This window comes from Polypterus senegalus, chromosome 14, assembly GCF_016835505.1.
Source record: "Polypterus senegalus isolate Bchr_013 chromosome 14, ASM1683550v1, whole genome shotgun sequence".
NCBI classification, from domain to species: Eukaryota; Metazoa; Chordata; class Cladistia; order Polypteriformes; family Polypteridae; genus Polypterus; species Polypterus senegalus.
Window position 1 is genome coordinate 140580149 of NC_053167.1, and position 12027 is coordinate 140592175.

The window sequence follows — 12027 nt, forward strand, 5'->3', positions numbered from 1 at the left end:
GATATTGAACAGCGAAATACACAGTAAGCATAATACGCGAACCGCAATAAGCAGTGGGCTTACAGCGAGAAAAAATATATTTGACAAGGTTTGGGACTTACTGGCAGAGGTGTGGTTTTCTTTCAGATTTAATCTCAGCTACTAACCAATGCTTACCGGCATTTTAAAGGTGGTGCCGTAGTAATCTCAAGGTTAGGTATTATATTTTTTATTGTACGTGGTGTTCAAATGTTTTTTTGTTTTGTGGTCGGATACTTTGATTTTTCTTTGAGGTGTGTAATTCCCCCTGAAGCACCGAAATGGTGTACGGTGGTAGCCGCAAAACGTAGGTGGGGGAACAAACAGGGTGTTTATATATTCTTCTTTGCATTTTAAGAATAAGAATTGTTTTAAATCTGGACAATATTTTTTGTTTAGTGCAAACATTTATATCAAAAAATTTTTTTTTTTTTGCTATTTTAGAATAAAACCCTACCTTTTTTGTACATCTGCCTCTCTTGTACCTCTCTTATTACCCTCTCAGTCCCAGTCGGTCACGAAGTACCAGCAGGCCATCAGCTTTAAAAGACGGCTTGTGACAACCACCTCTCAGACTCAGAGCCTTAGTGTGCGGCAAAACGACGCCTGGTGCCGAAAGGGAAAATAAGCGCCCTTCTTCAATCAAAATGGATACAACAAATGTATTGTATGCATTAGGAATATTTACATCATTTTCATTGCTTTATTCACTTAAATTTGTTTACTTCCAGTTGAAATGCATTGTTTTAAAGTATTTGAGTACTTGCAAGGGCAGCACGGTGGCGCAGTGGGTAGCGCTGCTGCCTTGCAGCTAGGAGACCCGGGTTTGCTTCCCAGATCCTCCCTGCATGGAGTTTGCATGTTCTCCCCGTGTCTGCGTGGGTTTCCTCCCACAATCCAAAGACATGCAGGTTAGGTGTATTGGCGATCCTAAATTGGCCCTGGTGTGTGTGTGTGGGCTGGCGCCCTGCCCGGGGTTTGTTTCCGGCCTTGTGCCCTGTGCTGGCTGGGATTGGCTCCAGCAGACCCCTGTGACCCTGTAGTTAGGATATAACGGGTTAGATAATGGATGGATGGAGTACTCGTGTTGTCTTTTTTTTTTTTCTTTCAGATTTTGTGCTCCCTACTTCTTTTTAGGACCCATTTTCTGTCATGAATTGAATAGAAATAAGTATGATACTTCCAAAATAAAAACAATTAGATTTTCTATTTTATTAAATGTTAGTTCAACATTCATTATTAGAATAAATAAAAAACATTCAATCATATTTTCATATTTCAATTTTTTAGCCAAATGTATAAAACGAAGGGCCTCGCAGTTAGGAGACCTGGGTTCACTTCCCGGGTCCTCCCTACACGGAGTTTGCTTGTTCTTCCTGTGTCTGCGTGGGTTTTCTCGGGGCGCTCCGGTTTCCTCCCACAGTCCAAAGACATGCAGTTTAGGCGCATTGGCGACCCTAAATTTTCCCTAGTGTGTTCTTGGTGTGTGGGTGTGTGTGTGTGTTTCTGCCTTGTGCCCCATGCTGGCTGGGATTGGCTCCAGCAGACCCCCGTGACCTTGTGTTAGGATATAGTGGGTTGGAAAATGACTGACTGACTGTATAAAACGATATAAACTAATATACTACACAAAATGAACTTAGCTTAAGTAAAGATACGAGTAGATAGAGGATCACTATGAGAGCGGAATAACTGGATGTGCATTGCGGCTCCGACAATAAAGGCCCGCCGTGAGTTTACAAATTAGTGTGCGTGGTGGTTTTCAGGCAGTACGTCATTCTCATTGTTAATTTACTTAAAACTGCACTTTATTTTCAACAATTTGTCTGTCATTGTAAAAGAAACACTTTTAAATGCAATATTGCAAGCTGTTTACAAAAACATAAAAAACAAAGGGAAATGTCCATAAATATCTATATTACTAATTTTCAGTGATGTTTTTATCAGTTTTTTTTTTTTTATTATTTCTTTTTAACCAGAAACAACCACACCCTTGATGGGCGCCCATCCAAGATTAGTCAGACCACCCACGCTACGGCTCTGCTCACACTGTCTTCACATTAACACAGATGCCCATCAAGGCTGTACACATGCCCCGCTACTCTGTTTTAAAATCCTTATTTTTTTTATGGTAATTTATAGTTCTTTACTGGGTTGTGTGCTTCTTAGAGAACCGCTGCCTGGCCCAGCACTATTTCATTGTGGTAAGGGTTCTTTGCATATAAAGTTTGTTTTTTTTTTTGTGCTTTGACTAACTTTCCAATATGTGGAAAAAAATGAAATATTTAACGTATGTTTTTTTTCACCAGAGGGCACTGGGTCCCTGGGATTATGTTCTTTATACTGTAGAAAGGAATGTGTACCCCTTGGTAACCATGGCAGAAATACTCAGATCAGAGAAGTATGGTACATACAAATCCAGGCAAGAGAAGCCATTAGAGCAGTGCAATTATGTTCGTGTGGAATGCAGGTTAGGTGCATTGGCGATCCTAAATTGTTCCTAGTGTGTGCTTGTTGTGTGTATGTGCGCGCCCTGCGGTGGGTTGGCACCCTGCCCGGGGTTTGTTTCCATCCTTTCACCCTGTGTTGGCTGGGATTGGCTCCAGCAGACCCCCGTGACCCTGTTGTTAGGATATAGAGGGTTGGAGAATGGATGGATAGATGGAATGCTGATGAACGCACGCCCAGTTTGGTGGAATGCAGGCGACATTCTTCTTGCAGACATCTTCTGACTTCCTTCACCATTATAAATGCTGACACATTTTGCATATTTTGTGAGCTTTCTGTTAAGCTTGCCAGGTTTTGTTATGCCATCTGAGCTATGCTATGGACTGTGCCCATCTAAGACCAAAATAGAATCTTTGTTCCTACCTGTGCACAGTAGACCTGCTCTACTCAGTCATGGTCTTACCCTGAAAGTGACGGGCCAGGACTGCTTTAATCAACCAAAATCTGTGCCTGAAAGAACTGACCCCACATGAGCTCACAAATCACAATGATCAAATAATTATTTTTCAATTCTAGTTGCATATGGTAGGCTACCTAGCAGGACACTAGCAGACTGAGAAAACCTGGACTGAGCCGATGTTATTGTGTGCAATGAGAGTTCTTTAAAAAATCAGGAAGCCACTGGTATTTCACAAATCTTTTACCACCTACTTGTGGTTAGCCTGTTACAGATGTGCGGTGGGTTGGCGCCCTGCCCAGGCTTTGTTTCCTGACCCTGTGTTAGGATATAGCGGGTTGGATGATAACTGACTGACTTGACTGACTGTTACAGATCTAAAGGTTCTTTCTGAACCTTTAGATAGATAGATAGATAGAAATGAAAGGCACTATATAATGATAGATAGATAGATAGATAGATAGATAGATAGATAGATAGATAGATAGATACTTTATTAATCTCAAGGGGAAATTCACATTTATGTCTTTTGAGAACCAAAAATGGTTCCAACTATCAGAGCCAGGCCTAGAGGTATTTTCACCTGAGGCAGGAGGGTAAATTTGCAGCCCTATGTATAACATATAGTTTTTTTATTAATTAAGTGTTAAATAAGAATAAATAAATAAATGATTTTGAGAACAAAATAAATGTATTAGTTATTAAAAATAAAATCACACCAACCTTAATAAAAGAAAACAAAATAAGTGTAAGAGCCATTTTCCTAGTTCTATAAGACTGATGAATATTCTACTAGATGACAACACACACATATGGGAGGTACCGTTCGAGCAGATTTGTCAAGTTGTATTCTCCAGTATTTGAGATGCTTCAAAGAGGAGCCCTTTTAAAATCCTTCAAAGTCAAATTCCGTACATGTACGTCTTTGAAAAACATTCCATAGTCCACCTTCATCGCCCGAAAAGGATCGCCAGTATACAGTAGTCCCTTCCTAAAATAGGTAGAGCCCATTAGTTGCTGGGTTGGCTTCTCCTATCTATAGAAGAAGACATTGCAGATCCAGATTAGACTACGAAGATGGCATCAATGACTTTTCCAATCAGAAGGCAAGTAGAGTGGATTTTCATCTCTGAACCTGGAAACTGGTAAGAGATTTCATGAGGATACCTCTACGTTAATTCCACACTTCCTGTTGAAACTCTGAAACTCACATTTTATTTGTAGGTCATAAACATGTCCGAATATATACAGAAAAACATGATACAGGGCTGACATGACATCAACGTAAGTTATGACGATGACATCTTGTATACAGTTGTGCCTGAAAGTTTGTGAACCCTTTAGAATTTTCTATATTTCTGCATGAATATGACCTAAAATATCATCAGATTTTCACTCGAGTCCTAAAAGTAGATAAAGAGAAACCAGTTAAACAAATGAGACAAAAATATTATACTTTGTCATTAATTTATTAAGGAAAATGATCGAATATTACATATTTGTGAGTGGCAAAAAGTATGTTGTAGCAGATAGAGGCGTGGTCCACCTCTAACACCCTCAGGTACCACTCTGAACACCAGGTGAAAGTATAATAACTATTCTTTTTATTATTATACAGTGCACAAAGCACCCTCCACTCTACACTCATAAACCACAAATAAATCAACCACAGCAACACTATTCTCTTTCCTCCTCGCCCAGACACTTCGCCCTCGTATCTCCCAGCTCAGCTCACTGTCTGGGCTTTCCCACAATCCTTTTATACACCCTGACCTGGAGGTGTACCTGCCCAATCAGTCCACAGTTCCTTATTCCTTCCGGGTCAGGGTAAACAGTCCTTTTCTTCACCCCGGGAGCACATTGTTTCTTCCCATCACATGACTATGACATACTCCCGGGTTATAGGGCACATGTGAGCCTATGAGCCCCCCTACAGCGACACCTGGTGGCCCCCAAGGTATCCAGCAGGGCTGTGTATAAACACTAAATAATCCATGAGGCCCTGCTGGAACTCGGGGCATGATCATGCTGTCGGGAGAGCCCCTCCTGGCGGCCTGGGGGTGAGGGCCGGAGTAAAATGCCAGCAATCCACCACAATGTGAACCTTTGCTCTCAGTATCTGCTGTGACCCCCCTTACTAAACGTTCTCGGTAACTTTTGCTCATTCCTGCACACCAGCTTGGAGGAATTTTTGCCCATTCCTCCCTACAGAACAGCTTCAACTCTGGGATGTTGGTGGGTTTCCTCACATGAACTGCTCGCTTCAGGTCCTTCCACAACATTTCCATTGGATTAAGGTCAGGACTTTGACTTGGCCATTCCAGAACATTCACTTTATTCTTCATAAACCATTCTTTGGTAGAACGACTTGTGTGCTTAGGGTCGTTGTCTTGCTGCATGACCCACCTTCTCTTGAGATTCACTTCATGGACAGATGTCCTGACATTTTCCTTTACAATTCTCTGATATCATTCAGAATTCATTGTTCCATCAATGAAGGCAAGCCATCCTGGCCCAGATGCAGCAAAACAGGCCCAAACCATGATACTCCCACCACCATGTGTCACAGATGGGATAAGGTTCTTATGCTGGAATGCAGTGTTTTCCTTTCTCCAAACATAACGCTTTTCATTTAAACCTAAAAGTTCTATTCTGGTCTCATCCATCCACAAAACATTCTTCCAATAGCCTTCAGGTTTGTCCACGTGATCTTTAGCAAACTGCAGACGAGCAGCAATGTTTGTTTTTAGAGAGCAGTGGCTTTCTCCTTGCAACCCTGCCATGCACACCATTGTTGTTCAGTGTTCTCCTGATGGTGGACTCATGAACATGAACATTAGCCAATGTGAGAGAGGCCTTCAGTTGCTTAGAAGTTACCCTGGGGTCCGTTGTGACATCACCGACTATTACACGTGTGCCTTGCTCTTGGAGTGATCTTTGTTGGTCTACCACTCCTGGGGAATGTAACGATGGTCTTGAATTTCCTCCATTTGTACCCAATCTGTCTGACTGTAGATTGGTGGAGTTCAAACTCTTTAGAGATGGTTTTGTAACCTTTTCCAACCTGATGAGCATCAACAACTCTTTTTGTGAGGTCCTCAGAAATCTCCTTTGTTTGTGCCATGATACATTTCCATAAACTTGTGTTGCAAAGAGCAGACTTTGATAGATCCTGTTCTTTAAATAACACAGGGTGCCCACTCACACCTGATTGGCATCCGATTGATTGAAAACACCGAACTCGAATTTCACCTTCAAATTAACTGCTAATCAGTGTGGTTCACATACTTTTGCCACTCACAAATACCTGTATGTAATATTCGATAATTTTCCTTAATAAATAAATGACCAAGTATAATATTTTTGTCTCATTTGTTTAAATGGTTTATCTGTATCTACTTCTAGGACTTGAGTGAAAATCTGATGATATTTTAGGTCATATTTATGCAGAAATATAGAAAATTCTAAAGGGTTCACAAACTTTCAAACACAATTCTTTGGAGACTCAGAGTATACTTGTAATTTGTGTCCTTTTTTAGAAGAGGCCCTGCTAATTTCCACATGACACCGCATCGCATTTCGCACTGCCCTGGTATTGTCATGAATTGCGCTTTTTAAATAGATTATATCGTTATATTTCGATAAAGTCTGCGTGTTATCTTGCAAAAATTTAGCTGAATACTGTAACGAGAAAACCCGGCGTATGTTAACATAAATTTTTTTAAACTCGCGCGCAAGTGCAGTCCACACAACAGCGTTTGACTTATACCGGCCCCGCGTGGGGTTGATCAAACCTAACGCCACCGCACACCCCTAAGGCCGTCTCTGGACACCATCATCATTTAGATAATTGCTAACTGAAATAGAAAGTCGTACAGAAAGGAGATATCTCATCCTCTGCAGGGGCAAAAGTAATCAAAAAATAGTCATTTCTTCCTCATTTATTCGGGTGTTCTTTCCCACATGGAGGTGTGGGCGAGTGTGTATGCATATCTATATGTATTTGTAAGTATATGCACACACTACACTCACACACACTTTCATTTTCACATCTCCTATATAATTGCATTATTCTGCAACTGTTAATTGTATGTAATGTCATAAGCATCTCCAATACTGACATTCCTATAGGCTGCATGAAGAACTGGCTAATAAAACGAAGTCTGATTCTGACATTGTGGGTTTCCGAAACGCGTGTCTCCGATGAGAAACTAGGGGACCTTGGATCACGACTTTATTACGTATACCATGCAGGAGGAATGCAGGAGTCACTGATTGGTGGGACACTTAGGATGTCTTTATATCACGCATACGTTTGGCTCGCCTTATAGTTGCTTTGAATGTATAGACACCTCTCTATCCCACCTCTATGGTTAGCCCCGCTGAACAGACATATCAAATTCTTGTCTCACATCTCGTTTCTACACACGTGTTTCTCAGCCGTTCTTAAAGCTTTATTGATATTAAAGTCTCCACGGCATAGCGCAGCTGGTGAAAACGATTTCATAACTTTTCCGCGAAGTTCTGTTAAACGCTACAAGAAAAGGATTTTTCTTTAACACTGGCTATAAAACTTGAAACACCGTCCATGAATTACTATAAAATACAAAACAAGCAACTATTAAGGCAGTACTCAATGAACCATGAATAACCTTAATGGTAGCTATGAGGCTAGGGATTCGCCTGGCAATCGGAAGGTTGCCGGCTCGAATCGCGTAAATGCCAAAGGGGACTCTGCTCTGTTGTCCTTAACCGACAATTGCTGAGCGCTATATAGATGCAAAGAATTTAATTGTCAGGCGTGTATTGTGTAATAATAATAGTACATTTTATTTATATAGCGCCTTTCCCATGCTCAAGGCACTTGTAGCAGTAGCGTCCGCTGGAGCATGTGTCGCGTCGCGTGAAGTATAAACCTGGCTCTCTCTAAAGCACTATCAAGCCAACTAACCTCATATTACTTTCACTTGTGTCCTAAATTTGTGATTGTTTAATCCTGGGCGTGGCTGTATACTAATATACTGTCCTGTTGTATCTTTTATTACAGAAGATAGTCAGAAACAAAAGCTCAACATTATTGCGCGCCATTGCCAAGGTCAAGCACGAAGACACATTTCAATAAATTGGTACTTTTACAAAATAAATAACCCCGGACGGCGATAACCCAAACCCACCCAACCAATTAAATACAAACACACCATTATTTACAACACAAATGACAATACGTAAATTCCGACATACAATAAGCTTTTTATAAATTACCCATAATTTCCCCGCAAACTATTTACATAAATTACCCATGAGGCGTCACTCCGCCAGCGCTTGCTGCGGGTTGTTACACAGCCCCTCCTAAGAGGGTTAGTGTCCCCACAACCCTACTCATCACAGATAAAATCACGTAAATGTCCTGGCCGTCGACGGACACGCTTTGTCCTGCCGGAGGTGCCATCACTGGTGTCGGGCTCAGTCCTGTCACTGTCTGACTCGGTGCGGGGTGGAGGTTGGAGAACCGCTTATATTTTCGAGTTGTTGTTGCTCTGGGGCCAGTGGGTGGTATGGTGCTAAGCGGTCCTTGTGCAGCACCACCCGTCTGCCTCGTCCAGGCATTCGGACTCGGAAAACTACCTCCGATATTTTGTCCAATATTTCTCCCGGTCCTTGCCAATGGTGGGCTAGTTTTGGGGACAATCCCCGTTTCCGTTGCGGGCAAAATACCCACACTTTGTCCCCTGGCTTCAGCGTCGGGCCATGAGCCCGAGTCATAAGCCCGTTTTGGCGTGCTCCAGCTCCCTCCAGGGCCTCCCTGGCCAGTCGATGAACGGTGTCCAGCCGCTCTTTTAGCCGTCTAAAATAATCCATTTCGGGCCCACCAATAATCTCAGGCTCAGGGGGTGAGCCAAACACTAAATCCACCGGCGTGCGAAGTTCCCTTCCAAACATCAGCCCCGCTGGCGTGCATTGGCTCGACTCCTGCACTGCTGTCCGATATGCCCATAGGACCAAAGGCAGATGTTGGTCCCAGTCCGCTGGTGTTGACTGGTCAGAATTGCCAGTTGAGTGGCCAGGGTGCGATTAAATCGCCGACCAATCCATCACTTTGTGGGTGAAGGGGTGGTCGGGTCTTTTCACCCCAGTCGCTGACACACCTCTCTGAACAAGCGGCTCTCAAAGTTCCGCCCCTGATCGCTGTGGAGCTCGTCCGGAACTCCAAATCGAGTGAACATTTCATCCACGAGTTTTTGGGCAGCTGTGGGGCACTCTGATCCGGAACTGCATACGCCTCTGGCCATTTGGTAAAGTAGTCCATTGCTACCAAAACGTAGCGATTTCCGGCTTCCGTTACAGGAAAAGGACCCAGTATGTCCACGCCAATTCTCTCCATGGGTGCCCGACCAGGTATCGTTGCAATGGCGTGAGAGCGTTGACCAGGTCCTTTTGTGCAGTGCAGACGTCACAGCAGTGGGCGTGTAGCTCTGCGTCTTGCCGACACCGGGCCAATAAAACCGCTGCCGTAGTCGGCGCACTGTCTTAGCGTTCCGTAATGTCGGATCCAGCGCTCCGTGGACCCATCGGAGGACCTCGGCGCGCAAAGCCTGGGGAACCAGTAGTTGTAGCGGTCATTTCCTCCCCGGGGTGCGTGCCACCGCCTGTAGATTACGCCATCGTGCAACTCCAAGTTGCCCAACTGAGAGTGGAGTATTTTGAGTTCAGGCCCCTGTGGCGACACGGTTTGCCAGTCGGGGCGTTCTTGTGTCTCCAACCAGCCCTTTACCTTTTCTAGTGCTTGATCGTTAGCCTGTAACTGCCTCAATTGGTCAATAGTGTACGGCTCCCCTACTCCAACAGTGTCATCTATCCTTGCGGATGCGGGCGATGGCCCCAGCCCCTTTCTTCCTGTCGGGCAATATCGACATTCATTGCTGAGGCATGGGCGCCTGGAGAGGGCATCAGCGTTGGCATGCTGCCGTCCGGTCGGTGCTGTATCTCAAAGTCATATTCTTGTAGAATCTCCATCCACCTTGCCACCTGGCCCTCTGGTTGCCTGAAATTCAACATCCAGGTGAGGCTAGCATGGTCAGTCCGCAGTGTGAACCTAGTGCCCAATAGGTAGGGCCGAAAGTGCCGTGCATCGCTAGGATCACTGCCAACAGTTCCCGCCGAGTGACACAGTAATTCCTCTCCGGTCGACTGAGGCTGCAGCTGTAATAAGCTATCACTCTTTCTCCAGCCTCCCCTTCTGTGAGAGCACGGCCCCAATCCCACATTGCTAGCGTCAGTGTCCACCACAAAAGGTTGGTTGGGGTCAGGGTGCGCCAGGACGGCGCGCTGACGAGGGCAGCCTTTAACTGTTGGAAGGCGGCTGTGCAATCCTCCGTCCACCCAAACTGTTGGCCCTTACTCGTTAGTGGTGCAAAGGGCTGGCAATGGTCGCAAAGTTTTTACGAATCTTGGTAGTAGGAGGCTAAACCCAAAAGCTCCGCAGTTCAGTGATATTGGCTGGTGGGGCCAGTTGCTCACGGCAGTCACCTTGGGGTCTGTAGCCACCCCACTCTCGCTGATTACGTGCCCTAGAAACTGAGTCTGTCGGAGAAGATTGCATTTCTCAGGGTTTAACCGCAACCCGCGCTCTGAATGGCGGTCAGGACCTCCCTTAAATTGTGCACCGCCTGGTCAAAGTCTCTGGCATGAATCAGCAGGTCATCTAAATAGACCACACAGCGGGTTCGGGAATGTCTTTTAGGACCCGCTCCATTAGTCTTTCAAGCGTGGCGGCGCATTACAAAGTCCAAGCGGCATTACCTTAAACTGCCACAGCCCTTGTCCGATGGTGAATGCAGTTTTGGGTCGGTCCTCTGCTGCCAGTTCTACCTGCCAATATCCACTGCGCAAGTCCAAAGTGCTGAACCAGCGGGATCCAGCCACATAGTCCAATGCATCATCGATGCGAGGCAATGGGTAAGAGTCTTTTCGAGTGACTGCATTTAATTTACGAAAGTCCACACAAGGCGCCAACCCCGTTTTCTTCCGCACCATGACCATGGGTGCGGCCCAGGACTGTCAGAAGGCTCAATGATGTCGTTGGTTACCATCTCGAATCAATTCTTCGCAGCTTGGCGTTTTGCAAGAGGCAATCTGTGGGGCGCAACCGAATGGGGGCGGCGTGGCCAGTGTCAATGTGGTGTTTGACTAACGAGGTTCTGGTGCAGTCCTCTTCTCGAGCCGCAAAATGTCCACAAAGTCGTTCAATACTTTCTGGAGTTGCTCCTGCTGTGGCGTGCTCAGCTGTTCACCACTTGATGGCCCAATTCTTCCACAGCAGCAACCGTCTCAGTGGATGGGTGGTCGTGTGAGGAAAACCGTTGGGGAGCACTGGTCTGAGCTGCAATACTCTCCTGGGGGTCTTCTTCAGTCCCTGCATCTTCCGAACAACGGTCGGGAGCGGTGAGCCGTGGTGTCCAGGCAAATCCAAGCTAACAGCCCTTCCAGGATGATTCCAGCCCGATTGGGCGACACAGTCTCATTACCTACGCGGAGGATGGCCCTGGACACATCAACACATGCTCCCCAGTGGGCCAGCAAGTCTAACCCAATTATGCATTTGTCTTTAATGTCCGAGCCAGAATTCGTGGCTGGTCTGGCTCGTCCCTACTACTACAGTCAATAGTTTCTTTCCGGGCATTTTTGTCCGTTCACCCGTAACCGTCGCAGTTCGATGTTAGAAGGAGTCCAGTCTTTTGGAAGAGGACCAGCTGTTTCGGGCAACACTCCTCTCTGTAATAGACAAATAGTGGACCCCGTGTCCACTAAGGCACTACATGGCCGTCCGTCTATAATGCAGTCTAGGTACAGTCCACCTGAAAACCCACAGCGCCCCACTTTAGGGCAGTCATTGCGGAGGGATGATGATGGCTGGGCGACTGACCTCCACACCCTCAGGTTGGTCCCTTTCTACCACTCGCTCAACTGCTCTCGTTAGCGGCTTGGGCGTGATGATTGGCGTGCGGAGACCCAAGCTGTAGTACCTCTTCAGCCCGTTCAGCCTCCCGTAGTGCCTCACTCAAATGTCTGGGCGACAGCAGACAGACGTGCTGGCGGAGGCGCTC